At 39.3% G+C, this 27,320-nt stretch overlaps 1 protein-coding gene across 2 annotated transcripts in view; it reads left to right on the forward strand.

Moving 5' to 3' along the window:
• Positions 1-8,931: 8,931 nt before the first annotated feature.
• Positions 8,932-27,320, forward strand: part of sema4ba (sema domain, immunoglobulin domain (Ig), transmembrane domain (TM) and short cytoplasmic domain, (semaphorin) 4Ba) — a 54,870-nt gene continuing 36,481 nt past the window's right edge. Inside the window, exon 1 of one of the 2 annotated variants that reach the window (XM_059335521.1) lies at positions 8,932-9,013. The gene's annotated coding sequence lies outside the window, so the exon portion shown is untranslated. Of the gene's footprint in view, positions 9,014-17,808; positions 18,062-27,320 lie in introns of those variants that run through there. The other variant, XM_059335522.1, reaches the window with a different exon arrangement.

A 27,320-nucleotide genomic window follows, 5' to 3' on the forward strand; every position in this document is an offset into this window, starting at 1 on the left:
ATCACAGGGCTTTAATGCAATGAGGCATATGGTTATATGTGCTAAGGGTGAGAAAACTCTCACATTGTGTTATTCATAGTGTTTGTTCACTTTTTTAAAGTGAAAGTGCTGCTCTTTAAATAGAGATCTTTTTTGGATTAAATTAAATATCACTAAGGCATATTGTTTCGACACCTTACCAATTGTTATTTTTATGAATTATGTTATCTATGTCTATTATGCTGTCATACCACCTATTATTATAAATAAGACTATATTTTTAACTTGTAGTTCTAAGAGTTTTTTAAAACTCAAACTGTTGGTGTGGCAAAATCACAGCAGAATCAAGTAATGTGAAACATACCCTCATTTCTCCTCAAATGCGACTCCCACCGAAGCTACCTAATGTGACTGAAGTATGTACTTGTGCCCGCACCGCTGTTAGCATGCATCACATCCTAAATATTTAATCAACTGACTCAGGCTAGCCTGGTGATGAAGCCACTCTAAGGCTTATTGAGGCCCTCTCTACAGTCCTACAGCTCTCTGCAGCTTATATACTGTATTATTACACCACATTGTCTCTTCTGATAGCCATTTATATATATATGTGTGTGTGTGTGTGTGTGTGTGTGTATAGATATGTTAAACACGGCAGATATTGGCTGTTGCAACATGTGAAAATTGTAATTATCCCCTCAGTTGATCAGCTAACTGCTTTAGTGGTGTACTAGGAAATATTGCTCTGCATGTAAGAATAATTCTACTGATATCTGCAATAAAACTGAGCTTTTGAGTCTTAGGTACTCACACTTCAGCATCATAGCACACATAGATTATGATGAATTTGCTGTTCAAATAGACCATAAACTCATGAGAATCTTCCTAGGGGTTGATCACAAGTGTGCCCCCTGTGATCTTCAACTTCAAATTGAGACGGCTGATTTGCTTTTTTATTGGATTTTCACCCTGTTGTTAGAAGTGTGGCAGACAGGCGCTTGCAGCAGATAAACAGGCTTGCAATGTGCTTACAGTTCACTGTGCTCTTGCATACCTGCTTTTTAAATAGAGCCCTCAAATTACCATCGCTCAAATGGCTCACCTTAGATGGAAAAACAGAATAATGTGCAGTTTGTGAATAAGCCATGACTGAGAAGTGCAGGGGAGGGGAGGCTCTATTTAATCTTGAGAATATTTCACCTCATGTGATGCACTCATTGACTCCAAGTTTGGAGTAGAAATTGAATCAGCAAGGGTGAATGAGGCCTCATCAGACAAGATGATACTAATGGTATTTTATTGTTACTTCCTTACAGGCCCAACCGATACGGGATTTTGAGACCAGTGCTACTGGTTACTATTTATTTTACACCTTTTTGTGTATTGTGCACTGATTATTCATCACTCTGCAATTGTACCCAGGGAACTACTTTCTCAAACATAAACTTTTTCTGAGAATATTTAACATTGTTATATATTATTAAACATTGGTGAAACAATGTATTACAGCCAATTCTATGAATGATAACTGAGAAAATAAAGAATATGTAGGAATACAATAAATAGCTAATTAAAACATCATTGCTGTTCAGTTTCAGTCAATAGCTGACTATTTGAAGAAACAACACCATTTATAGTCACTCCAAGCTATGTTTTCTGCATTATGTATTGTTTAAAAAAATGTTTTCATAATGGTTAATATGAGACAACATATACACAAATACCGACATGCCTTTGATAGGCTGACGATCTGTCGGGCTCTACTCCTATTACCAGGACTTCTATGATTGATAGATAAAATATTAATTGCTTAACCCTTTAAATTACTTATGGGCATTCCAGCAGTTTCTGGTTGTCATTCTTTACCCATAAATGTTATTAGAGATAGGAAATTCAGTAATTGCAAGCTAATTAAAAAAAAATTCTATGTATTTGTTTACAAGTCAGACCAACAGCTGGTGGTTGGAATGTATTTATTTTTTGTTTTTCTTTTGCACAAGTTAGGATTTATTTTATTGAAGCAACATTCAGGTGAAATATTAACATGTTAATGTTTGAAAGAACTTTCCTCCACTCAGTCAGATGGCTTAAAAAAAAAAAATCAGTTTAAATTTCTGCATATTTTTCCAAATCCATAGACACGATGATCTGTTTGATGTCGCCCGTTTCACCTTGCCAAAGGGGCTGGAGCTTTCTTTAGATCAATCTAACAATGCCCATTGTAACATGCCTGCTTTGTCAACTCACTGTGGTGACAAGATGAGTGTTTCTTGGGGGGACGAGAGTGGGACGTGAATAAGAGAGGCGAACATAATCGCTGTGTTGCCGCGGTAACGTTGAACATGATACTGCAGTGAGAGTCAGTAAACAAGGTGACTGGTTAGGCAGCGCTGTAACACAAGAGCCCAAAGTGGTTACCTGTAGCCTCTTGGATCAGCAGCAGAGGGAAAGGCTCTCAAAATCATGTATCATCTCACTAGTATCAGGGGTTTCCAGAACAGTGTCGTAAGCTATTTCCAGTTCCGTAAATCCTTATATGGGTGGAAATTAATCTGTATGGGAGTGTGTGACGTTAATGTTTTCTTTCACTTGAATGTTCGGGCAAGTAGGTCAGAAATCTACTTACCCACAATCTATTTTTACTTGCCCCTATTCAAATTGTTATCAAAGTACAAAAAAGACTAAATTGTCATGTTTAATCCCTATTTCAGTAAAGTAATCTCTCTGTGCAGCTCTCAACATAGATAAAACAGAAGTGAAATGGCAACTTCTGGGAAAACCAATGCCCCTATTTTTTTTTTTACCAATCTAGCAAGTGAGTTGTTAGATTTTTTTTTTCTTGCCGCAAGAAATTGGACAATATTAAAGTTGAGCCCTGAATGGAGGAAGAGAATATTTTACAGTTGTTGCCGTATACAAAGAACTTTCCATATGTTGGTGTGCATGTTAACTCTTTTCCATCTGGAAATCGTCATCGCTCCAAGGTCAAGAACCGTTACAAGTGTCTCATTCCTTCTCTGAGACCTGAATCCTGAGAAATAATACACCTGTTTCAGCTGCTGACCAAAGCAAACCATATTAGGAAATGACGCCAGTGATTATCCGTCATTAACTGCAGCCCTCTCATTGGGTAAGGAGAGAAACATATTCATGTTTATAGATTGTTGTCTTCAGTTAGCTTTACTCAAGCACATGGTCCAATGCCAGAGAGCGACATGACGGGATTTTATGAATGTTCCACATTGCCAGAGCTTTATCACAGCAGCCGTACCAGAGCCCCCTGAGACCCTGGAGAAGGGTGCCAGTGGCGGGGCTCTGTTATCTCTCAGCTGTAAGCGCTATATGCTGGGGATTAAGATCACTATTTCAAGACAGAGTAATAAGATGCAACTGCTGCTCTTCATCTTTTACTGACGGCGGCATCTGCACAGACTACCCTTTAATAAATGAGTTAGAGGTCAGGAATCAACTTCCTTTTAAGTCATATTTTTTATGTCAAGTGATCCCTCATGTAAAATGCTTTCTAGTACTGCTGATTCCTTTAAGAATTGATGTCCCTTTGTGTCACCAGTTGGGTGAATGTTGTAAGCTGGAAAATGTAGTGACGAGCACATGGATGTGGTCAGAGTTGACAAGAGGTTTACATAAGAAACACTTGTTTATTCACAGAGGCCACTGGAGTTATACTCTTTAAAACAAATGTTTAAGGTACAGTATCTTCCGCTGGTGTGTACATGGGGTTTGACATACGGTAGGTCATGTGTTTCGGTTTTCACTTGACAAAACGCAGAGTAGAGGGAAGACTGAAATCACCTGTTGAGACAGCTACAGTGAGTCCAGGGACATTTTAGTGGGTCCCTAATAAAAGGTGTGTTTTTGGGACAATTTAAAGTGCTAAACCTGAGTCCACACGGCTAAATTGAGATTAGTGCTTTTAAAATGTAATGTTTATTTCCATAGTTCTTAACTCAGTTGCTTTCTCTTCTTGACATGATTGGATATGGTATTGATCAGTGCCTAAATGAGTTTATTGACCAACAATAAGTGTGAAGTCTTTTTTTTGTGAAAATGGAATCTGTGCGGCGTACAATTGCAGTTCCAAATATAAAAAGTTGGGATACTGATAACAAAAAAAAAAAAAGAGAGAAAATTTGTTATAAATAAAATGCATTGATTTGCAAATCCTTTGCCACCTTTATTCAGTTGAATACAGTGCAAAGACAAGATATCTAATGCTCAAACTCAGAAACTTGATTTTTGAAAATGTTTACCCTTATTCTGAATTTGATGCTTTGATTTTATTTCCATTTTACACAGCATCTTTTCACATCAACTTTTTTAAAATTGGGGTTGTAGTTTGGGAGTTTGTCTCAGGGAGAATAATAGTGTGTGTCCCCTGAACACATCAATATTGAGTTTTTTGCATCCTTTAATGCAGAATTTAATGCATCAGAGTCACAGGACGTGCACCTGGCAAAGTCACAACTATCAGTTATCACCAATGCTTAGTCCAGTGTTTGAGGCTAGTTTCTGAAATTAATTGTAGTCTTTGTTTATTTTTTTTTCAATTGTGGCTAAAACTTGATACCATTGTTATATGAGATAATTTGTTGACATCTTCATTTTGGATAATATGAACCCTCCTGCTCAGTAATCTTAACAAAGCGGGTGTATCACTGCATTAACAATCCCACCATTGATGGGATCACATTTTCCTGCACTGCTTACAGCTGTGTGAGGCTTGACATTGCTACGCTAATATCACTTCTGCATCTCTACTGCATGTGGCACAGTGGTACTATGAGAGTGTGTGTCATGGTCGTTGATTATCCCTGCTGCTGTTCACTTGCTACAGACAGGAACAGCCAATCACCTTTGACCTTTTAATTTCAGGAGTAGTCTCTAGGGCCTGCAAGGGGGGAAGGGAATGAGGATGCTGCAGCCAAGTGTGATCAATCAACACCATGTATCACAGTTGACCAACTCTTCCCACATGTGTGAAATTTGAATAATTCATTGACACCTAACACTTGGGGGGATATTTTCTGAAAATGGATGATGAAAATAGATTGCTTCTGTTGCTTTTGAGAATGTGTATATGCCTGGTTATATACATTTTAATATTTATAAGTGGCAAACAAAAACAAGTTTTTATTAATTTCGTTTATGTGTTTTAATACGTGCAAACTCAATTTTTTATTAATCATGAATATTACTAGTAGTGCTATGAATAATTGCAAATTTGACCCGTGAGATTTTAACTTGAAATTTTCACTCAGCTTACGTTACTAGTCCTAGAAGCTGCGGGTTGAATACATAAATTATAAATAAACTCTAAATATTCCACTGAGCTGCTAAGGGGACTTTTTTTTAAGACACAATGAACATCTTCTAATGGGAATATCAATCAAAGTGTTACCACATTTGTGTTTTTTTCTATCTGATACTCATAAGTGGTTTGTTCAAATTTCAAATCCCGCTGTGTCATAATGCTTGCATTCAGCATATCTTTTACAATTTATATTAGAAAAAGCAGAAATGGCTTTTTGTGTCCCTCGAGAGCACGATGGTCTCATGTCAAGGGCACTCCCATGTCTCAATGCTCTTATTGTCTCATTGTATTTTTTCCCGTTTTGCAAGGAAATGCTTGAATCTGTTCGTATCAGTGAAACAGAGCATCTCGTTGGGAAAAGTAGAATGATTCCCTTTGTGCTGCAGCAATAATATTTCAAGGCTGTTGTCCCCTGCGGTCATAAGCGGTTCAGCCAATTTGTGTTAGCAAAGGTCAGATCCATCTGGAGAGCTGTTTACATTCTGGGGTACCCTCCTTCCTCAGGCGTCATCCGCTGAATGGTGTCACACACACTGGAAATCACACAGCCTTGTCCGAGTACAGTCTGCATTCCAGCCAACCTACAATACTTGGTATGTGAGGAATTTTCTACGCTCCATTTTAAAACGAGAGCGGCGGACAAAAGAGCAGTTGGATTGATTTTTCTGCTTTTGCTGTCACGCTTATTAAGGCCTCTGCCGCGCATACAGTGCTCTTTTATTTTCTCCTCCTGTTTGGGTGTATTGAGATGATAACTGTTGTGAAGGTCACATATGCAAGTTGTAATGTCGGATCTCTGTACAGAAATGTCTGGTTTGTGATTGAATAAGACAAGAGTTGTTTTATTCAGGCCTAATTATTTGTTTTTTCAGTTCATCCTCATTGCATGATGTCACTTACAACAACTTCTTTATAGTTTTGTTTTCTGTGGGGAACATGATGTGCATGGAGTACAGACTACAGATGGCAGATATGACTTGTTCGTGGACACAAGGGTCAGGCTTCATTCTTTAGCTGGCCTTCAGGCCTCAAATTAAAGGTCCCTGTGGTCTGTCATGAGCTGCCATTTAAGGCTTGACTGCCAAAACATGCTGTGACAACTGTCCCTGTTCAAACTCACGCTAACCCTTTACTTTGTTTTCTTGTCATATTTGTTGAGTAAGTAAATAAATAAAGAGGGTTATTTTAAGATGCTGATTGAACTAGCTAACTAACTTCTACAGTTTCAGTACTTCTTGATTTTCTGTCAGCTTTAGTCTAGAGTCTGGACCGGACACTCACCAGAACCCTGCCTAGTCACCATAGTTAAAGGATACCATTATGTGATGCTGCACGATATATGTTTTCAGCATTGATGATGCGTTGTGTGCATGTGTAATAGTTAGTGGTGTAGGTCACCGGTTCGACTCCAGCCTGTGACTCTTCTGTGTGGAGTTTGCATGTTCTCCCCGTGTCAGCGTGGGTTATCACCGGTACTCCGGCTTCCTCCCACAGTCCAAAAACATGCACTTGGGTTTAATTGGTGACTCTAAATTGCCCGTAGGTGTGAATACGAGTGTGATTATCTGTCTCTATGTGTCAGCCCTGTGATAGTCTGGCGACCTGTCGAGGGTGTACCTCTTGCTCAATGTCAGCTGGGATCGGCTCCACCACTCGTGACCCCAGTGCGGACAAGCGGTTAAGGATAATGAATGACTGAATGAATGAACGTCATGTCACAACTTTTTTGCAGCTTGATGGAATTGACTGAAAAGCCTTTAATAGAGTGGCTTCATAATTAAAAACAATGTAAGTACCACATTTTGTCTTTATCAGAGTCTGCTTACATGTGGTTGCTGGACCTATAGTAGAGCTCCAGTGCGATACAGATGAGTTTGATTTAATCCATAATTAATTACTTGCTTAATGTTACTTGCTGTGAAAAACGGATCTACATCTTTGTGTAACCCATTTATCAATTAGATTGTGAAAACTGTTTGGGTTGTGACAGATGTCACCCTGTATGAGACAACACAGCTGCAGTCCATTTACAAAATGCATGACAGTCTGTTTACTTTATCTATCAACTGCTGCGCCACTGAATGCTTTACACATTGCAGAGGGAATACTTGTCATTATTAGTAGTAATAGTAATAGTATAAGTGGTGGAGATCATGTTTTCAGTGCACTTTGTCTATTTGTCAGCAAGATTTTGAGAAAAATGGCCCAATTTCCAATTTTCAGGAAACTTGGTGGCAAGGAAGAACCCATTAAATTATGGAAACTTTAAAATGATAATAGCAAACTTGGTTTTGGACTTAACCTCTTATTTCTTGCGATTGCATTTATGCCTCAAAATTATGACAGTGGTGTTCATCTGTGAAAATTTCTTAGCTGAACAAAATGTGTAAGTATCATAAACTTCTGTTTGCAACAGAGCCTATTTTCTGCAATACTCAAATTTTATCAGGGCAATGTTAACTTTTGGGTCGGCCTCCAAATATGTCATCCACTATTCACTCTTCACTTAATGCAAGTTTAAGTGCATTTTGTTTACAAAAAAAGACCATGTAGGTCATACAGTCGTACAGTACGGGAAGTCGAGATGGCTGATCTTTGCACTTTCCTAATGAACTGGTTGTGGTTTCTTTGCTGTTTTACTGTATTTAGTTCAGCTTGGTTCAGTAATGTGTGTCCTTTAGACAGCAACTAAATACTTGTGGGTGTGTGTTTGTATTTGTTAGGAAGCATTGGGGATCAAGTGGTTTTGACTAACCATTGTTGTGAGTATTGTTGTTGTTCGTGATGGTGGTCTGTGGTGGTCTATGGTGCGCCAGCGTGTCTGTGGTTAACAGCTGACCACTGGGAAAGTGCAGCCATTACATCCGTCCCATTAGGGTCCAACTCTGCCTCCCAGATGTGCTCAGAGCATCGGCATATTCACTCAGCAGTTTTTAACAAATTTGTTGTGACAACCAAGTTTAAATATAATCATTGTCCTCGCAGTTGTACCTATCCACTTGCAACTGCCGCAGGGAATCTCCAATGACCTTTTTCTAGAGGTTGAATATCAACATGCTTTTGGAGCAATGGTAAGCAAGCACTTGTCACGCAATCGAATTACCACACAGAATAGACATTGTGTGGGCTCCGGTGCACTGGGCACACACTCACAGCCTGTGCCCCAAAGGGATAAACCACATTATAGTGTACATCATATTATATCCCATCTGACAACAAACCCCAGTGATCATACACAATTAAGAGCAGTTGATCTAATTATTTCATAGCTCTGGCTCCAACCACTGAGGGCATTTTACAGTTACCAGATCATAAATATTAAATTTGGACTTGTGCATGCACTAAAAAGAGCTCGGCAGTGACGGAGAGAGTGCTGCTACAAGGAGCACCACCCATCCTCCGTCCACTCCTCTCCCACCCTTCCACGGAGGCAGCCTATGATGTAATGTTCCTGCTGCTGATAGAGCAACCCCCTCTCCTGCTTTTTTTTATATTTCATTCCCCTCCCCTTTCCGATTCGCTACTGCCGCTGCTGCTCTCGCTGGTGGTGATAGTGGTGGTGGATGCGTGCGTGCGGTGCCGGTTCAGCTGCATCCCTGGGCATCTCTCGGGATCCCTGCAGAGCTTCTTTTCCTCTGTCACCGCTCGACAGAGAGCCGCTCCTACTAAGCACTGCAAGACCTTGTCCTCTGCTGATAAAAGGTAATTCTTCTGGCTCATGACAAAAGAAAATTCATTGTAGAAAAGAGAGGGGAAAAAGGGAGTAGAGAGGAGGAGAGGGAGGGAAATAGGCAGTAATAGACAGAAGGTTGACTGAGTGTCCAGTTAGCTGCTGAGTAAATTGGTCTGGTCGCTGAAAGCTTCTTGTCGCCACAGCGCTGGATGCCATGGCAATTGTTCCCTCAGTGTGTGTGCATGTACTGTAGTATGATGTTGGTTTCCATGGTAAAGATGAGATGGATCCTGGGCTCAGAGGTAATTCAGCATGTGTGGTGGAAAGCTACAATTACCTTTTGGTGTGAAGTGATTTCTCATCTCCTGTGCATTAGAGATTACAGTAAGCTTTTAAAATCCACTTATATTATAATGTTTTCAAAGATCACAGAGCTGTTGTACTTTTTGATATACAAAAAAAAAAGAAGATAGTTATCTTTCTTACTTCCTTGGATATATGTCTCACTTTGATTCCTCTGCTCCACAAAAACTGGGCGTGTACAATGACAATCATGTAGCCGAGATGAATGATGCGGTGGGTGTTATCTGCATGCAGATTTCTGACTGCCACAGAAATTAAACAGTGATTTAAGGTGCGTTACGTAGCTGCTTAGCCAAACACTTTTCCTTCTTCGTCATTGTGTCCTAACGGGATGTGTAGTTCTCACACAGGACCACAGAGGGTTGGTTGTAAAGTGTACAGTAGGTGATTTTTCTGGAGTTGTTTAACCTTAACTCTTGCACTATATCAGATGCTAACTTAATATTTCATGTCTCGTCTGCCCCACATGTAGATGGCCTTATAACTAATTCATCCTCAGGATTTTCCCTGTGTTTGAGTCATCATTCATTTCCACTTCCTTTTGTCTGAGGCTATCCATTCAGCTCATTAGATCATGCCTCTCAGTGCATTAGGACTGTAACATTTCTCCTTAGTTGTTGTCTGTCAACTTGATGAACTAACACATCTCTAAATCACTATCTCATTAGCCCTTTGGGATCAGGGTATATTATGGAGGAGGGTCCCAACTTGGATTAAGAAATCATGTGGTACTTTAAGGGTCCTTCTATGATTTCCCAAAAGGGTAGGGGTCATGTTTACAGCAGAGGTAATTGGTCTTTGAGACCCAGTGGACGCATTATCCTCAAGGCCATTTTTCTTCTGCATTTCCTGAAATATAAGCTTTCCAGCCACAACATGTATGTAACTAATTGACAGCTGAAACTGAAAGCAAAGATCCCACTGTCGTTTTCACCTTTCGTCATTGCCACCTGAAAGACGAGGTAAACACACCAGCAGAGTGTTAATAAGCACTAAACCCGTCCGCTGGGTATGATTGCGTTTCACTTGAAGTTCTATTCACCTACAGTAGGTAATAAATGATGTTAAATATGCTGTGGGATCTAAACGTATTGCAAACCAGCATTTTTTTTAGGTAAAGCAGTGAATCTATGTTCTGATCACGTTGAAGCTTTTCAGTTCCCAGTGGCTCTAGAACGTCCTCTGTAGTGTGCAATGTGTTTGAAATTTAATTAATTTTGTATCATATATCTGTATATATATATATGTGTGTGTGTGTATGTATGTTTATATATATATATATATATATATATATATATATATATATATATATATATATGTGTGGGGCTGCAACTAACCATTATCACCTTTTCTTGTTAAATCATTTGATCTATAAAACATGACTGAAAAATGCCCTTCAACCAATTCCAAGGGCCCAAAAAAAAAAAATTACTTGTTTTGACTGATCAAAAGTCCAAAACTGAAAAGATATTCAATATACTGTAATGTAAGACCAATTAACACTTTGTGGGTTAATGGGTTATTAGTTGCTGATTAGTAGTATAGTTGCTGATTAATTTTCTGTCCATTGATTAAGCGACCCTTGCATTTATAATAGATAAATATATCACATGTAAATGTTATTACTTTTTCCAATCAGGTTTTTTCTGTGTGTGTAAACCAAGGAATATCAGTCAAACTGGTGCTGGGTTATTGGGATAATTTCATAAATCATGTTTTTTAATTGGTTAGTCGAAGAAATATTGACCAAAGAAGAATGGCTCTTGTCTAGTTTTTCAAATTAACTCTTCATTAAAAAAACCTATTGGGTTATCTGAAAAATGCATTGTCACAATTAAGCTTTCTTAGGGCATGAAAAGTTGACATTTTGCATGCACTTTTTTTTAGGACCTTGACCATAGATAGATAAATAGATAATGGAGTAGATGGATAAGATGGATGAGAATAATAGATAAAACAACCAAATTGGAATGTCTGTTTTAATTATTCAGTGAATTAAACACCTCACAAATAAATATATTTAATCAAATTGATGCAAAAATTCTGTCAATCCAATATTACCTTGTTTTATTAATAATGGAGATATGCAAATACAAACCGAGCACAAAAGCCTGTTAAGTGTTTAATGTCTCACATTATATAAAGTCATACAGTCCCCTAACTCTGACATGAACTTGAGGAATCATATAGACATATTGGACTGGTGAATCTCTGGTGAATTTAATTCCACGGGAAGACAAATAATTGCTTGATTAAATTCTCCCTCTGTTGCACAGAGGAGGACATGGCTGTTACTGTGTGTGGTGGTGGGGGTGTGTATGTATGGGGGAGGGGGACCTGAGGTCGAAAACACAGGAAAGTTGAGCTGCTGCCACGGACACGAAGGGCCACCTGAGGAGCATCCGAGCTGTTCCTCTTGCTCTGTCTGTTGAATTTCAAGCAGCCTACTTGCTTTGGAGCTGTGCCGTTGGCTTTGGTTTGACAAATTGTTAATCCAATAAATAGCTTGGCAGTCAAAGTCCCTACAAACATATTTCCCTTTATAATGATAAACACAGATCAGAAAAGGGATGAGGGGGAAAACAGTCACATGGAGAAGAAGGTGTGATCAGTTGCACGTAAATTGTGATGATGCAGTAGACATGTGACTGGTAATACTGGGAACTCAAGCAATAGTTTCAGACTACTGAGTCATAGATAGCATGACACAGAGAAAATGAGCATGTATGCAACAGTGTAATGAAAGGACCAGGGGTGAGTCACGTAGATGGCTAAAAAGCTCTCTCTCTCTCTTTCTCTCTCTCTCTCTCTCTCTCTCTCTCTCTCTGTCTATCATTTTCACACAGACACACAGACACAGACACACAACCACAGACACACACACACACACACACACACACACCCCAGGGATTGTTCATTGGCATCACCTCCCTGCCAGAGGGCACTCATCCCACAAACCCTCTCCGCTGGAGAGCTACGATATCAGAAGTGGTGGAGTAATGCCTTTGCTTGTGTCATGCTGAGCCATCACAGCTGATTTTTTCCCCCAAACAGACAAAGCACAGGATGAAAAACCTCGACATCCCACACACACTCACACACACACACCGGATCTGGAAAGAGCGTGATTGATCATATGCTGGGTACATTACACACCATCCAACATGCTGAACTAGTCACATTCAATGCCAAATGAGTCACTCACCTCAATTGTGGGTCACCCTGCCACCTCAGCTGGTACTTTTCCGGACAGCTCATTCACCTTACGACAAATAGGAAAAAGTTATGTTATGTTTGGTTTTAAATCAGGTTATTGTTCTTGAATCAAAACCATGTCCTTGATTAGTTTATTATTAGTCAGAAACCTTGGATTTTTTTTTATTGCAATACATGTAATTGTACCTTTGACCCTTTGATGACTACAAAACCTGAAACTTGAAGGGTTTACTTAAATATTTGTAACAGATCTTTTCTCACACAATACCTTAACGATAGGAAATGGCCGATGGGTCAATCATTACAAACTTGTGTTGTGCATTCAAACTTTGTTCAAACACACAAAACTTCATTTTTCCTAAAGTTTCAAAAGTTAACAATCAAATCGAGAGAGAGAGAGAGAGAGAGAGAGAGAGAGAGAGAGAGAGAGAGAGAGAGAGGGGTATGTGAGTATTTCTCTCTGCTTAAACATCATGTAATTTTTATGAAGAGTTGCAGCAAACTGATAGTGTCATATTGGGGAATAAGATGAACAAGCAACTTAAAGTTAAACATCCACACCATGTACGAGTAATGGCACATTAGCGTCAGTGTTTTATAGTGTCCTGGTTTACATTTTCAGAGAGACTGAGGCTGAAAAATTAGTCCAAAGGGCAAGTGTAAGTTGTGTGAGGACGAGGTGCGGCCTTGAGTAAGAAGTTGTGACTTTGGGAGCTGTTTTCCTATAGATCTGAGAGTTGGTTTGTTAACAGGGACTTTTCTTTTAGCTCTAGTGCTGAACAGATGCTTGATGTAAGTGTTGACCATGGCCCGGCTGTTACTATGCAACTGCTGAAAACATTGAAGATGCACAGCAGTGTTGTTACTAAAAGGTAAAATATTTTTCTCTTCTTATTTGCGGTGAATTTAGAACTGAAACATGCTGCATCTGCTTCCTTTCTAGTGAAAGAAATATAGGAGAAGCTCAGCGGAGCGAGTATGATATCCTAAAATGTGCAATTCTTTGCACATTGATCTGATCATGTGTAACCGCTAAGATACAGACAAAAAAGAAGGAGGATGTGATCTATGTTGTTTTTATCGGTCACATTTTTCTGTCACATGAATCACAAAATTACAGTGTTTCAACACACACACACACACACACACACACGCACACACGCACACACACACACACACACACACACACACACACACACACACACATTACTGCTGTAACACGGAGACTCTTCTCGAGGAACGCAGTCAAACAGTGTAACAGCCGAACACAGAAGTGATAACATGAAGCTGAGAGTGAGGTGTCAGGGCTGCTCAGTTGTCTTGAGTGCTTCTGTCAGCCTCAGTGACTTAAAGTAGCCTAGTGCTGCTATCTGGTGTGTTTCCATTAAGCTAATATGTGAAACACGAGGGCTTATCGCAGAGCTGTAATTCCTAGACTGTTATTCATTTATATAGAATGACCTGTCAGCACTTCTGCCAGCTGCGTGGGGAACGATCAAACGTACATTTTCACATGGTCATAACATTCCTGCTTGTTTATGTATAGTTCATTGATCATCATCATGTGACATCATCGTGTTATAGATTGACATCCATCGTCAGCAAAAAATACAAAAGCATTTGCATGAAAACATTTAATAAAATGACAAAATACTATTTTTACTTTTTAGAAGAAACCAAACAACAAGCAGGTCTGAAAGGTGAAGCCAATGCAGAATTGCCTTAAACCCGCATTCCTTCTAATTGCCAGCAGGGGGCAACTCACTGGCTGCAAAAAGAAAGTCAGATTCTGTAAAGGTTAATGAAAATGACACTTGTCACTTGATTTATTACTCCAGTAAACATTTTCCGAATGCGTTTATGATCTTAACAGCTAATTTAGAGTCATTTTCAATATAGCATGATGATTTTTTTGTTTGTTTGTTTTATTCTTATAAATGATGGTCCCATTTGGAGTAAAATGGGCTAAGAAGCAGGGTGTGGTTTGGGCGGGGCTACCTAATGATTGACAGGTCTTTACCACGGCACCCTGTCTGTATTCGTCTTAGCTCTTTGACCATTTCACATTGTGTTTTCAGTTCATGAGACTTAATTTTAATGTTTTAGTTATACCTAAAAATATATTTTTCAGCATTCAGCTGTGCTAAAAGACAGTTCATTTGTTATTACAGATGCATCTTGCTTGGTTAGAAAGTGTAGCTGATAACCAAGTATCCTCCTGCCCAGCTCCACCCCCTCACCCATATATGGTCACTTCTGGTTGTGAAAAAACAACAACATGTTAACGGCCAAACTGCCAAACTCTTGGCAGTTTGAACTGGCTTCACACTGGTAGCAACAACAAACACAAACTTTAATTTTAACCTGTGATTGGGTGAAAAAGATGCATTTAATTTTACAATAAAAATAATGCTTCATACACTTTCAACTTTAAGTTTTTGTCATTTTCTTCAAGCCTTTTTTTTTAATCCTCAAATCATTGTCTTTTATATGTATGGATAACCATAATTAGTCCCCAGAACAGCCAATGGTTGACATCCAAAATTTCTAATTGTCCTCAAACATTGTTAACCATTTCCAACCAATTCATTTTCAGCTGTTTTCTAATTATAACTGGTGGCAGACACTTAATGTAGAAGTCAGGGGGAACTGGGGCAATGAAAAGCATAATTTTTCAGCCACATTAACAGGGTCACAGGCAATAAAAGGGGCCAGTCTGTTTGACTGATCTGAGCCACGTGTTTAGATGTCTGCCAGGGGGGTTCTTTATGTTCTATGGATTGTTTACAAAAGGTCATCTGTATGGTGGCGGCAGGTGGTCGAGCTCAACAAGAGGTGTTACCAGTCCAATAGGGAAGGGAATATCTAACTGACAGAGGCTGTAAATAAGACATCCACTGAGTATCCTTTTTGTGGCATAAGTACGTCTCAGGTGACCAAGAGGAATTTTGACTCTGCACAGACGCACTGAGCCGACATTCAGAATCCCAACACCTCATACTCTCGCTCCTTAGCAGTTGCCTAAAGTGTATAATTAGCATCTGCTATTTTAGAAACAGGCGTCCCCGTCTCAACACCCCGCTATGTTACACTTCTCTCTATTTACACTGGAAATATTTTGGAGAAGGCATGTGAAGTTATTTGGTAACACTTCTCTTTTAACAGGACTTTTTAAACACTTTGGTCTACTTTTATTGGCATATCATTAAAACATGCACATATCCTTCTCTCTCTTTTTACATCTAGCACACACTTGAGTTAGAACTTATTAATATCAAGATACTAGTCACAAATCTAAGCTCTTACAAGAAAAGCAGTACAGTATGCGGTTCTTTGAAGGTGAGTGTTCCCTTTACATTTCCTGAAACAGGCCCTTCTGAGACTGTTGCATCACTTCTGTTGCACTTTCAGTGTCATGGCCTGGAAACTCTGTCCTTGCCAATGTTGTGAGTATTATTTTAGAACTACTTTGTGGCTCAACACACAGTTGCTCTTTGCTGGATTTGCCACTGAGTAACCTATAGCACATACATGGTTGCTCAAAGTTGGAATAAGATATATATATTTTTTTACGTCTTTCCATGAAATGATTGTGTCAATGTGATCTAGTCTTGACAGATAAAGTGTATATATTCTCAAAATGTTATTAATCCATCTCTTCAAAACAAATCACAATGAAAATGAAACTACAATTAATGGAGGATTGTGTCTGAAAATAAAATGATTCCAACTTTAGGCATGTACATAGAATTACACAGCATTATTTGGCATTCTCAGCAAAAATGTATGCAACTGCTTTAAGTCTTAAACATGCAGGAAATACTATTCATTGTATGTGATAGCAGCAGATGGGCAGTGTTGCATTTTCATTTTCATTTGATTTAGATTGTTGCTTTATGTTGTTATCGATTATTTAGAAAACAGAAAGTAAACCTTTATTAGGCTGGGCAATATATCAATATTATATTGATATTGTGATATGAGACTAGAAATCGTCCTGGTTTTAAAGGCTGCATTACAGTAGAAGGTTTTTAAGTGAAGTTTTTTCTTTTTTCTTTTTCTTTTTTTTACTATTTTATGACATTTTATAGACCAAATGGTTAATTGAGAAAATAATCTGCAGATTAATCAATGCTCAAAGTTTTTAGAAGTTGCATCCTCTACAACAGGCAGTAGGTATAATAGGTTTATTATTCTCAGTGACCTTTTAATGTTACCGTTAAATAAATGGATGGCCTCTGATAGCAGAGCTGAAGTTTCACTAGTGTTTAGCGTATTTCAAGATGTTGAATTCGCTTTGAATACACAGAAAGCGCTTAATTGATGACTGTGATTTGGGATAGAAAGATTTGGGTTTTTTTCCGGTAGCTTGAAGTTGCTTGTGATTACAATCATTAAAGTCAGTCTTTATATGGATGCAAGCAGCTGGCCGAGAGGCAAACATCTGCAGCCTTTAACAAGGGAACCAAATTCCCAGGAGAGCAAAAAGAAAGAGATAGAGCTCCAAGGCCATGCTCAACGTGTTTGGACTTTGTCTCATTTAGTTCTTTCTTTCATTATGAATCCAGCCATGTCATGATAAGTTGCACAATTACTTTTTTCTTGTGAAACCTCATGAGGTGAGAATGATTTCCCTGAAAGCAGACAGTCACCAGCCTTGTGACCAGAAAATCGCAGGATACATTTGTAAGTTTAATTTTGTCTTGGTTATTTACACAGGTTAAAATTAAGCAAATTACAGGGTATCACTGAAATTTACTGCGAAATCAGGGGAAAGACAATCCCAAATTACCTATAACCCCAAAAAATTCACACTATAAGAAAAAACAAAAAGATTTTAAACCAGAGATCTAATTCAAATTTTCATGCAAAAATGGCATAACATTTTTTCATCATATTAATCAAAAACATTTTTTAGTTTTGGACTGATGAAACAAGACATTTAAACATCATAACTTGGAAATAATTAATCCAGTAAATAATCTGCAAATTAATCAAGAATAGTTGCAGCCCTTCTAGCATTCTCCTATAAGGACACTTGGTCTTTATTGCTTCTCCGCCCTGAGCTCTCTGCAATAGCTTCCTAATTATTCTCCATAAAATGCAATAATAGCTTTAATGCTCCTAAAAAAATATGATTAATATTTAAACCTGCAAATTGGTGGTTATAAAGTGAAAAACGAGTGAAGATAATCCTGTGAGTGTGCCACCCTTCTACTCCCTCATCTCTCCCTCCCTCCCTCTCTGACTGTGTGTGATGGGAGGAGCTACAGTGTTTAGAGTGGCTAGAGGCAGGCTGTAGTAAGACTCAGTGTCAGGGAGAGGGAGAGTGTGGACCTGCGGACTCAGCTGTCATCTGTCGAGCTTCAAACTCTGTTGTTTCAGTGGATTTTCTTCTGACACTTCCTGGAGAAGGAATCAATCTGTCTGTGTCACCTAAAGGAAACCTTTTTACATCTGAAGGAAGGTTTTTCTTTCCCGGCTGAGTGGAACAGAGTGTAAGTACTGCAGTTATATAGAGACTTCCCCTGTGTTCATTAACTGTGTGGTGCCGTGGCTTCATGAATCATTGATGCGAGTGCATTGCAGTTCTGGTTACCTGTTGAAACAATGCCAGGAGAACCTGTCATTTCCCTGTTAGAGAATTATATAAAAGCCTTTTATGACTAAGCCTGCGTGGGGTTTGTTGTTAGTTTCCCTCCTTAAAGGGAAAAGTGGGTGTGAGCAGACACGAAACAGCCCTCCGCCCTCTCCAGTAGGTCTTTATCGCAAGGTGATAGCAGTGCAAGGGGGTCATTAAAAAGACCCAGTCTGAGCAAGCTTCTGTATGTGTGCGTCGTGCTTGTATTTGTGGGTGACTGTGTATACGTAGGATCTACCCATGCATTAAGAGATGCTGGTGTTGGACTTTTTTTCTCTGGAAACAGCTATTTACCTGGGTGTGTTCGCATTTTCAGGCTTTCTGGCTTGTGTGTGAGTGTCTCAAGTAATGCAGAAAAATGTCTCTGACTCTTTGACTCTGAGCCACAACTCATCAGGAGTGAGCCGGTTACTGAGAGTGGGGCCTCTTTCCACAGATAGGAGTTAGTGAATGTGGCAGCCAGTGCACACACATCCTCCGCCAGCCTGGAAAACTTTGTGTGAACCCAGACGAGTGTGGAAAAGTTGATGGGCACGAACAAGAACATAAATATCAACACAAAGTCTTAATTGTCTCGTGTTGTGGTTGAGATAGCTGAGAGCCAACACACTCAAATTGCTGATGAGTTTTTAGGGGGTTTATGATGTGATGCTGGCAGCTACAAGACAGAAGCATCAGGTGTTATTGTGTGAAATTCAAATCTCTCACCCACACACTGCTGGCAGGGCAATCCACACTCATGCCAAATTGTTAGATGTGTGGGTGGTAGTTAATGGGTAAACTGAAAAGTTAGTCAGAAGTCAATGAGGTCAACTTAAGATTTGTTTAACTGTTCCTACTTCTGTGTGAATACTGCCAAGTACCTTTTTTATTTGAAAAGCTCTCAAGCTCTTTCCCCGGTGAGTTTGACAAACAAAATGTTCCTTTCCACCACGAGAGTGGGCTTTGGTTTTAAAGGTTCATTTAGAGATCCCTCAAAGTCATGTTTTAAGACATTCAGTATGGTATACTTTGCTTGGAATACTACTTTGTGTCTAATATTTCTTCTTCTTTTTTTTTGCATTACATTTACACATTACACGTTTTTATCCCCTATTAGACAATCTATGATTACGTAATTAATGTTGATTTAATCAAATTTCAGGAAAATCTCATTACATGCTTCAAGTATGTCATGATTTATGGTTCCTGAAAAGCGTTTTGCAAGTAATTTGTATTATTACCTCTGCCAAGGAGGTTATGTTTAGGGTGCAGTTTGTCTGTCAACATGATTACGGAAAAACTACTGACTCGATTTTTTCATGAAATTTGGTAAAAGGGTGTAGCATGGGCTGAGGAAGAACCCATTGCATTTTGGAGCGTATCCGACTCGCAGGGTGATTACATGAATTAATTTTCACTTTAGTTTAAATTCAGAGGTGGGGAATTTGTGCTGCATTCACATGGTGTCATAATTGAAAAAATAGCTGATCAGCTGTCTATGTGTTCAAACACAATAAAATACTACACATCTTTGTAGCGTCCATGCAGCATGAAGCTCATGAACACACCAAAGTCAGAAGAAGGATGTCCCAGCTTTGGGAATCTAAGGAGCATGTGATTGCACCATTGGCCTTGGTGGAGGTTTGTGCTCTCTAATTGCCATTCTAGTTATTATTGCACTTTTTGCAAACTTTTCTACCTCAGCCAAGCATAAAAAACATTTTTTTCATGATTATTTAGAATTTCCTTTTTTTCCGTGCACACATTGATAAGCGCATAAAAACAGTTGAATGGAAATCCACCTACAGACACAGATCGTCCAATGACCTACAAGCCTCCAACATAACTGGAATAACTGGACGCTTTCATGAATTTCTGAGAATGGTTAATTTTGTTTTCCACAAGAGGGTGGAATACAATCAGCCGCACGATCTCATTGTGACAGAGAGAGTTTTTGTTTTATGGCCGTGTACATGGAGATTCATCTGTCTGCTGCAGGAGAAAAGCCTGTCTGTGCTGACCTTGGCCTGCTGTTTTCTTTTGGTTTGATCCACAAAGAAAACAGCTGGCAGTTGCATTCTAGATACCGGCAGCCTTCACAATGAACTGCCTGTATGATGCTGTCAGAAAAGCTTTGGCTCGTTGGTAAAGCATGGTGCCTGTGGTATCAGTCCCCTTTTCACAGAAATATATTTGATAACATGGGGATAGTCACTTGCAGAGAAATCCAGAGTATATCAGTCTTGCAGAGTTTAACTGGAACACTGAAACATTCTTTCACTGAGTGAACATTTATCTGATGCAGTGCTGTTCTACATCAACTCTGCTGAAAGTATTATAAGCAAAAGGATAAAATAATGCTTCTGTTTTGTAAAGCTGCTCAAAGCAGAGACAACCTGTTGCAGATTACTAAATCTGTTCAGAGGAGAGAAGACAAAGAAGAAATAAACCACATTACATCTCACTGTTTTATCACAGCTTAAACCCCTATGCTGGCCCCATATGCACATGTTTCCATTTTGTCAGCATTAGGCTACTCTGATCCTTCTCCTTCATCTGTTTATATAGTCAGGTTGACTTTCTGTCTTCCATTGTGTGTGTGTGTGTGTGTGTGTGTGTGTATGTGTGAGAGAGATAAATTCTCCTTTTTTAAAGTCTTTTATGTACGGTCTTGCTCTCCATATGGTTTAGTGTCACAAATGTTAAGCCAATAACAAGTTTAAACAAGTATGTGCACAATTAAAGGCTAGGATTTATATGACAAGTGCATAGCTCTGAATTGGATCTGATACTGTTGTTCCTCTACAGACATTTAAGGTATCTTTTTAAACTTCAGCCAAAATACTGTGTGCTGCTTTCCAAGACAAGAGCTTTGCTTACTGCAACTCAACATGGGCCAAATAATAACCACTATTTCTAAACCATAGTGTAGTGTTGTCTCTCCTAATTACTCTGCAGAACTGAAAAATGATACAGATACTTTTAAAGGCTTCTAGAAACCTGCACACCATATTCAGTTGCCATTAAAGGTAAACTATGTAGCTTTTTTTCTGCATTAAATGATCTAAAAGTGAATTGAGTACTTACATTACTCACATTATCTCAAATGATTTCAACGTTTTTCAAATTAAGAGAAATCATTCATTTTAAACAAATGCAACTGAATTTGCTTTTTTTCCTGGTTTTATTGCAAATGTTGTTTTTTTCTACTGTTTCTACCTTAAGTTGTCAGACAAACAAGCTTAGCAAATATTAGCAGCAGCTGTCCGCTAAACAGCATCAAAGAAACACAGATTTTTAAGTGAAACTTAAACCTTAAACAACCTCAGAGAATGTTTGCTCAGCATAGAACCTCTTTAGGACGTCTTTCTCAAGGAAGTGTCAATTAAACACAATTTTTTAAATGAAATGTCACAAGGTCTGAAAGTTTTGTGGAGGAGGAGATCTCTACAAATAATTTATCTCAATGTAAAAACAATGAGCACTGAAGGAATCCTAACAGGGAGAAGCTGATTGCAGGTGCTACTGGACCACATTGAAACCTTTTTATTATTATTGATTTGTCTGAGAGACCCATAGTGGCAGAAACTTACACATTGTGCATGTAAAGTAATCAATCAGTTGTGAGAAATTATTTAAATAGGGATGACCTGGTACCTCTAAGACATTTCCAATATATTTACAGAGAATGACACTGATCTTCTACAGCAGTTTGCCAAGTGTCAAGGATTCATATATGTTGAAATGTTCCCTTTTTTGTCTGAGCACTTTACGGACTACTCTTCCATCTTGGTGTAAAAGTTGAGATTCAAAGTTCATTTTTGACCTTGGAAAAAGCAATTGACAAAATAATCCAAAAAGTCAATTTACTTGCTGTTATGGAGGTTTCAGTCATATCTCATGGTGTTAAGATCTTGTGATCTTATCTGACTTTGTTCCTGTTTCTGTTTGTGCTGACTGAAATGAGTGAGAAAAGGGTTAAAAGCTGAGAATGAGGAGGAGTGGGCTGTGCAGTGGCCAGCCACTTGTAACCTAAAGGTTAAATACAGGCCTTCAGGGAGTCCTATTACTGTGTACTCACTGATGGGAACTCTGCAAACATGCATTCTGGGAGCACAGCGGGCTCCTCTGTTTATTCCCAGTCCAGCACTGTGCCACGATGTGGGAAATGACTGTGAACATGGAACAAGGCCAGAACTCTGTATTTGCTCTAGTGTCTCACAGACCCTTAGATCTGCATTTTAACCCGTATCATACACATGCATCAAAACATGGCACATATGAAGCTCTACTGGTCCTCGCCTTGTTCTTGCAGTGTCTTATTTTAAGTGTACACAAGTCTTTGGGAAACCATGTGGAGTATGTTTACACATATGTCAGCGTTTCTTACATGATGGTGTGAGAATCGTGAAATTGTCTTTTCAGGGTGTGTTTCCATCACCCTTCACCTCACACCTGTTCCTCTTACATGCTTAATAATAAAGTTCTATTTTAATCCTGGCAGCTATGTGTACGTCTGCACTCCTGACACTGGACTTAAGGGGCGACTATAAGGTGCCGCACACAGCAAACGTGCATCAGGTTTTTGTTAGCGGTCGTATTTGTTTGTGTGCTTCCTGACACAAGTACGTGAGTGGGACTGATTAATGGGATCAGCCTCCAACCGAGTCTTGTTTAGCGGCCTGTCCCTCCCCCACCACTGTGATTTGATATCTCTGAGCATTCCAGGTTGTGCCCTTTACTCTGCTAATGGTGCTGCTGACCCTTTCAGACATTCCTGTCGTAACTCTCTGATCACAGACACCTAATTGCCACACTGTAAACAACTTGTTGGCAGATATTAATGTACAGTACCAATATTAACTAAAAAAGTAGGTTAGAGTGAGATATTTGACGCACATTACCGGTTGAGTTACACACTCCTCTGACTGATAAAAAGTTTTTCTTCTGCAACCTTGGACACAAATAGCACTGGGTGAGTCAGGTGCATTTCAGTTAGACATCCTCGCTGAAAGTTATGAATGAGAAATGTGCAAAGGAAGATGACAGGGAGAAAGAGTGATGCTGGTATTTAGTCATTTCATGCTCTGCTAAGATCCTTATGGTGTAGGGGGAGGTGGACGTGTACCTTTTTTATCCCTCAAGTACAATTCTTATTTTAATGGAAGTATGTAATGCAACCTGCTCTGGTCTGTGTTTTCTGATTAGTGTCAGTTGTTGACGTAGAGCAGAGTTGGAATGCAATGTCACATCGCCCCAAAGTCAAAGGCATTGCCAGATCAGATTTTTTTTTAAATGGTAAAGCAGTCTGACTCTAGTTAGCCAAATGTTTGATGTGACACTTGTGGGATCACAATTCTTTAAGTAAAGGCTTGTTATTTATAGGCTTTTCTTGCCTTCAGATATGGTCAGATGACCCATTATACAAACTACTATGCTTCAAGCCTCGACAACCCGAAGATTAGCACAGTAGTAGCAAAACGATACTGTTTTCTTTTTAAGATCTTGTACAGATGAATCCCTGACACGGTAACATAATCTCTTTCCCTCAATGCTTTATGCCTCTAGTCCATGAGATGAAAATAGAGATAGAGGAAAGGGGGTTAAATGTAACGGAGACCACAGGACAGCAGCAGACTAAAAGCTTCCTGTGGCAGAACAGAGTGTAAGCCAGGCCTGGCAGACAGGCTGGCAGGGCAGATGTTTTAGGTGAGAGGCACAGTAGATAGCACCGTCTGAATAATTCATCAGATGGGATTGAAGATGTGATATATTAAGACACAGCACACAAGCCATCTTATGGCCTCTTTCAGCACTTTTTGTGCAGCTTGAGTGGCTGCAGGGCTCAGATCCCCCTGCATCTCTGCTTTCTTTCTGGCAGTTATCCACCAGAGTCTGGGCAGTGGAGGAGACAGTTATAGATGTGCTGGCTCTGGGTCTAGTGAGGCCTCCAGACATCTGGAGGGGATGAAGCTGTTCAGCATGCAGGTGCAGTTTAAGCTCACAGGAACTAACACTGTTGATGACTGTTTATGACTTCTGCTATGGTCAATGGGTCTTACTGATTTAGATGACATGCTTTCCAATAACACAATATATGTGATCTTGTCTGCTTTTGACAGGAAACAATAAATGATATTAAATAATAGTCATACAATCTTTCCATTTCTTAACTAAACAATACTCCATAAAGCTTACTTTAAATTGTCATGGATTAAAGTTCAGAGAAAAGTGCTCACAGTCTGAATCTCTGTATTTGTCTGCTTTTCCTTATGTTTAGTTTGTGATAGAAACAAAACATGTTTTATATATCCTGTCCCTGCTCTTGGGTCAAATCTCTGACCTTACATCTTATAGTTCATAAATAATGTGATGAATAGCCTGACCCTTAGTAACGTCAGAGCACAGCGGGAGCTATGGAGCAGCCTTTTGGATTTGGAGGAATAGATTTACTTTGGGAGACATAAAAAAGTTTGCCAACATGACTGGAATATTTTCTTTAGACATTTCTTCACTTTTTAAAACTGATTCCAGGAAACCATAATGGGACTTTGACCTTCTCTAGTTTACAAAGAATATGTCTGCCTTTTGAGATAACAATATTATTTCTATGCTACATTTGATATAACGTGTTTTATTATTAACTATAAACTTTCAAAATGGAACTTTTTTGTTTGTGTGTTGCCACGTGATTGCCCAGTCCTTACGTTGAAGCTGTGAAAGTAGGTTAAAATGTCTCAGGACACGTCACACACTCTGATATCACAGTGAGGAGGCTCAGCTTTCTAGTAACAGATCATTTCACCTCCATCTCTCCATGACATCAGCTCCCACCTGCACGCATCCAGCTGCGGGGGCCCCTGGTGCTGCATGGACATGTCAGGACTCTGATAACATCTCAGAAGCACTCTAGTGTGGGCTTTTCACTGCAATCAAAGAGGAACATGAACTTTAAGGGCCCCTTTGAAGTACTAAACAATTTCTATCTGAGCTCTTAACCAACAGTTTGGCACTAAAAACGTCATGACCGGTTGTGTAATTTCATCTGAGTTGTTGTTATTTTTTTCCAAACATTTGACTTCCCTGGATGAACTTATAGGATATATCTGCCTGTATACCTGCAGCCAAGCACACTGAACTCTGTCATCTGATAGGTTGCTAATCCCCTTATTATGCTTGTCTGGTTAAATAGAACAGTCAGTCAGCCATTAAATCATCTAGCCTAGGGATCAATGTGGGCCCCATAATTTTGCTGTGCGCTAGGCCGTGTACAGTGTGAATGCAAAGGAAAATTGAAAAGGGCACAGGCAAAAATGTGAAGTACAAACATGTAAAATTAGATCTAAACTGAGCAATGCTAGCTTGACAAATTTGCCCTTGAGTGGCTGCATTAGCATGGCCTATAGGGTGAAACTCTTGAGTGACAAGAGCTTGCCTCCCCCGTATGGTTTACCAAATACGCTGCCCTCATAGGTCAAATCTGGTCGTCTTGGATGTTGGATGTCAATGATTGGAATTTACCCCAAATATCAGCGTGCTAAAAGATTCACAAGATGACTTGGATGACTGGGATGCCTATGGCTAAGGGACTCCTGAGGACTTGGAGCGAGGAATGTGCAGCTCACTATTGATCTTTACTAAGTGAGGTCAGTGAATGTGGGGGGCAGCTGCCCCACTCTCAGACCGCACATAAAGGGGCAGACTACCCCCACACAGATATTTTAATGTGGTCGATCTGCCAAATAAAAAGGTCGAATAAGGAGGACGTGACTTTGTGCTTGAGATCAACCTTTAAGAGATGTTGAGGATGAGAAGCAGATGAACCAGTGCAACCCCAGGCATGAGAAAGCTAATTGTCTGTACTATATTTGTTGCCTCAGGGTTAGTTGTTCATCATTTGTATACTCTATCTCATAAACTATTTAGAGAGTATCAGACAGCCAGACTTTACATTGTGACCAGATTTTAGATTTCCCCCAATGTGCTCAAAGAGCAGTACTGGCCATCTGCATCCATTAAACAATGTCTTTTATGTTACAAAGTGTAATGTGACTATAAAGGAAGGCATGTTGTAAATACTGAAATATGCAAATAACAAAACCAAATTAGAGACATATCCATCAACATTTAACATAAAAAAACAACCCAAACATTAATTATACATTTTACTTGCTTTGTGTAGTTTGGCTAGGCATGCTAGGCAGTGGACTGCATTTCTGTAAGGCTTTTCTAGTCATAGTGACCACTCAAAGCACTGTTACACTACAAATCAGCATTCACCCACTCACACACACATTCAGACACTGGTGCCGATCTGCTCTCCAGTATATTTAGCATGACATGTAGGCTACCATGGCCGTGGATCGAACCGCCAACCTTCCGATCAGTGGGCACTCGCTCTACTTTCTGAGTCACTGCCGCACCGAAAGCATTTGCTTGAGCTCTGGTTATCGTAAATCAAAACCAGTTTGAACACAACTGGATTAGCCTTTAAACAGTTCTCACAGGTGTAATTTTAAAATAGGTTGTGCAATAGATGATTGAAGAGTGAACATGAACCAGCTTGGATGAACACAGTCCCTTGCTTGTGATTTTTTTCAAAAAGGTTGACAGCTGCTCTGGAAATATCTTTTTATCTTCTCAAGTCTATGCTAAAACCATCTTTTGAATTTACAATATTGTGTTTTATTGCGTTTAATTTGCAAATGTAACACCTTGTTTGAATAGCTGTTCACAAGGTTGAAGTGTTTTCAAGAGGCAGTAAGGTGCATCATCAACATCATCTAAGCAGCTCCCCATAGTTCGCAGCTGCCCAGCATGATGGGGTAAGATCATTATTAGGGCCGAAACGATTTTGAATTACAAAAACACTATATTGATTTTTAATTCCCAGTTTGCAGACAGTTTGCATGGAAAACAGTGCTATAATGGTGGATGTTATGGTGGACTCTGATAAATGCAAATGCACATGATACATACCCCCTTCCAATGGTGTCACAGCACTCAGCTGACCTACCACTCTTTTAATGCCTTTGAAAGTGTTTATGAGAAAGGAAATGTATTCATCAGGGATCTCATCAGTGAGACTTGTGAAACATCAACCAGTGAGTCACCTACTGGTTCGATCACTAGGG

This window comes from Centropristis striata, chromosome 6 (genome assembly GCF_030273125.1).
Source record: "Centropristis striata isolate RG_2023a ecotype Rhode Island chromosome 6, C.striata_1.0, whole genome shotgun sequence".
Taxonomy (NCBI): Eukaryota; Metazoa; Chordata; class Actinopteri; order Perciformes; family Serranidae; genus Centropristis; species Centropristis striata.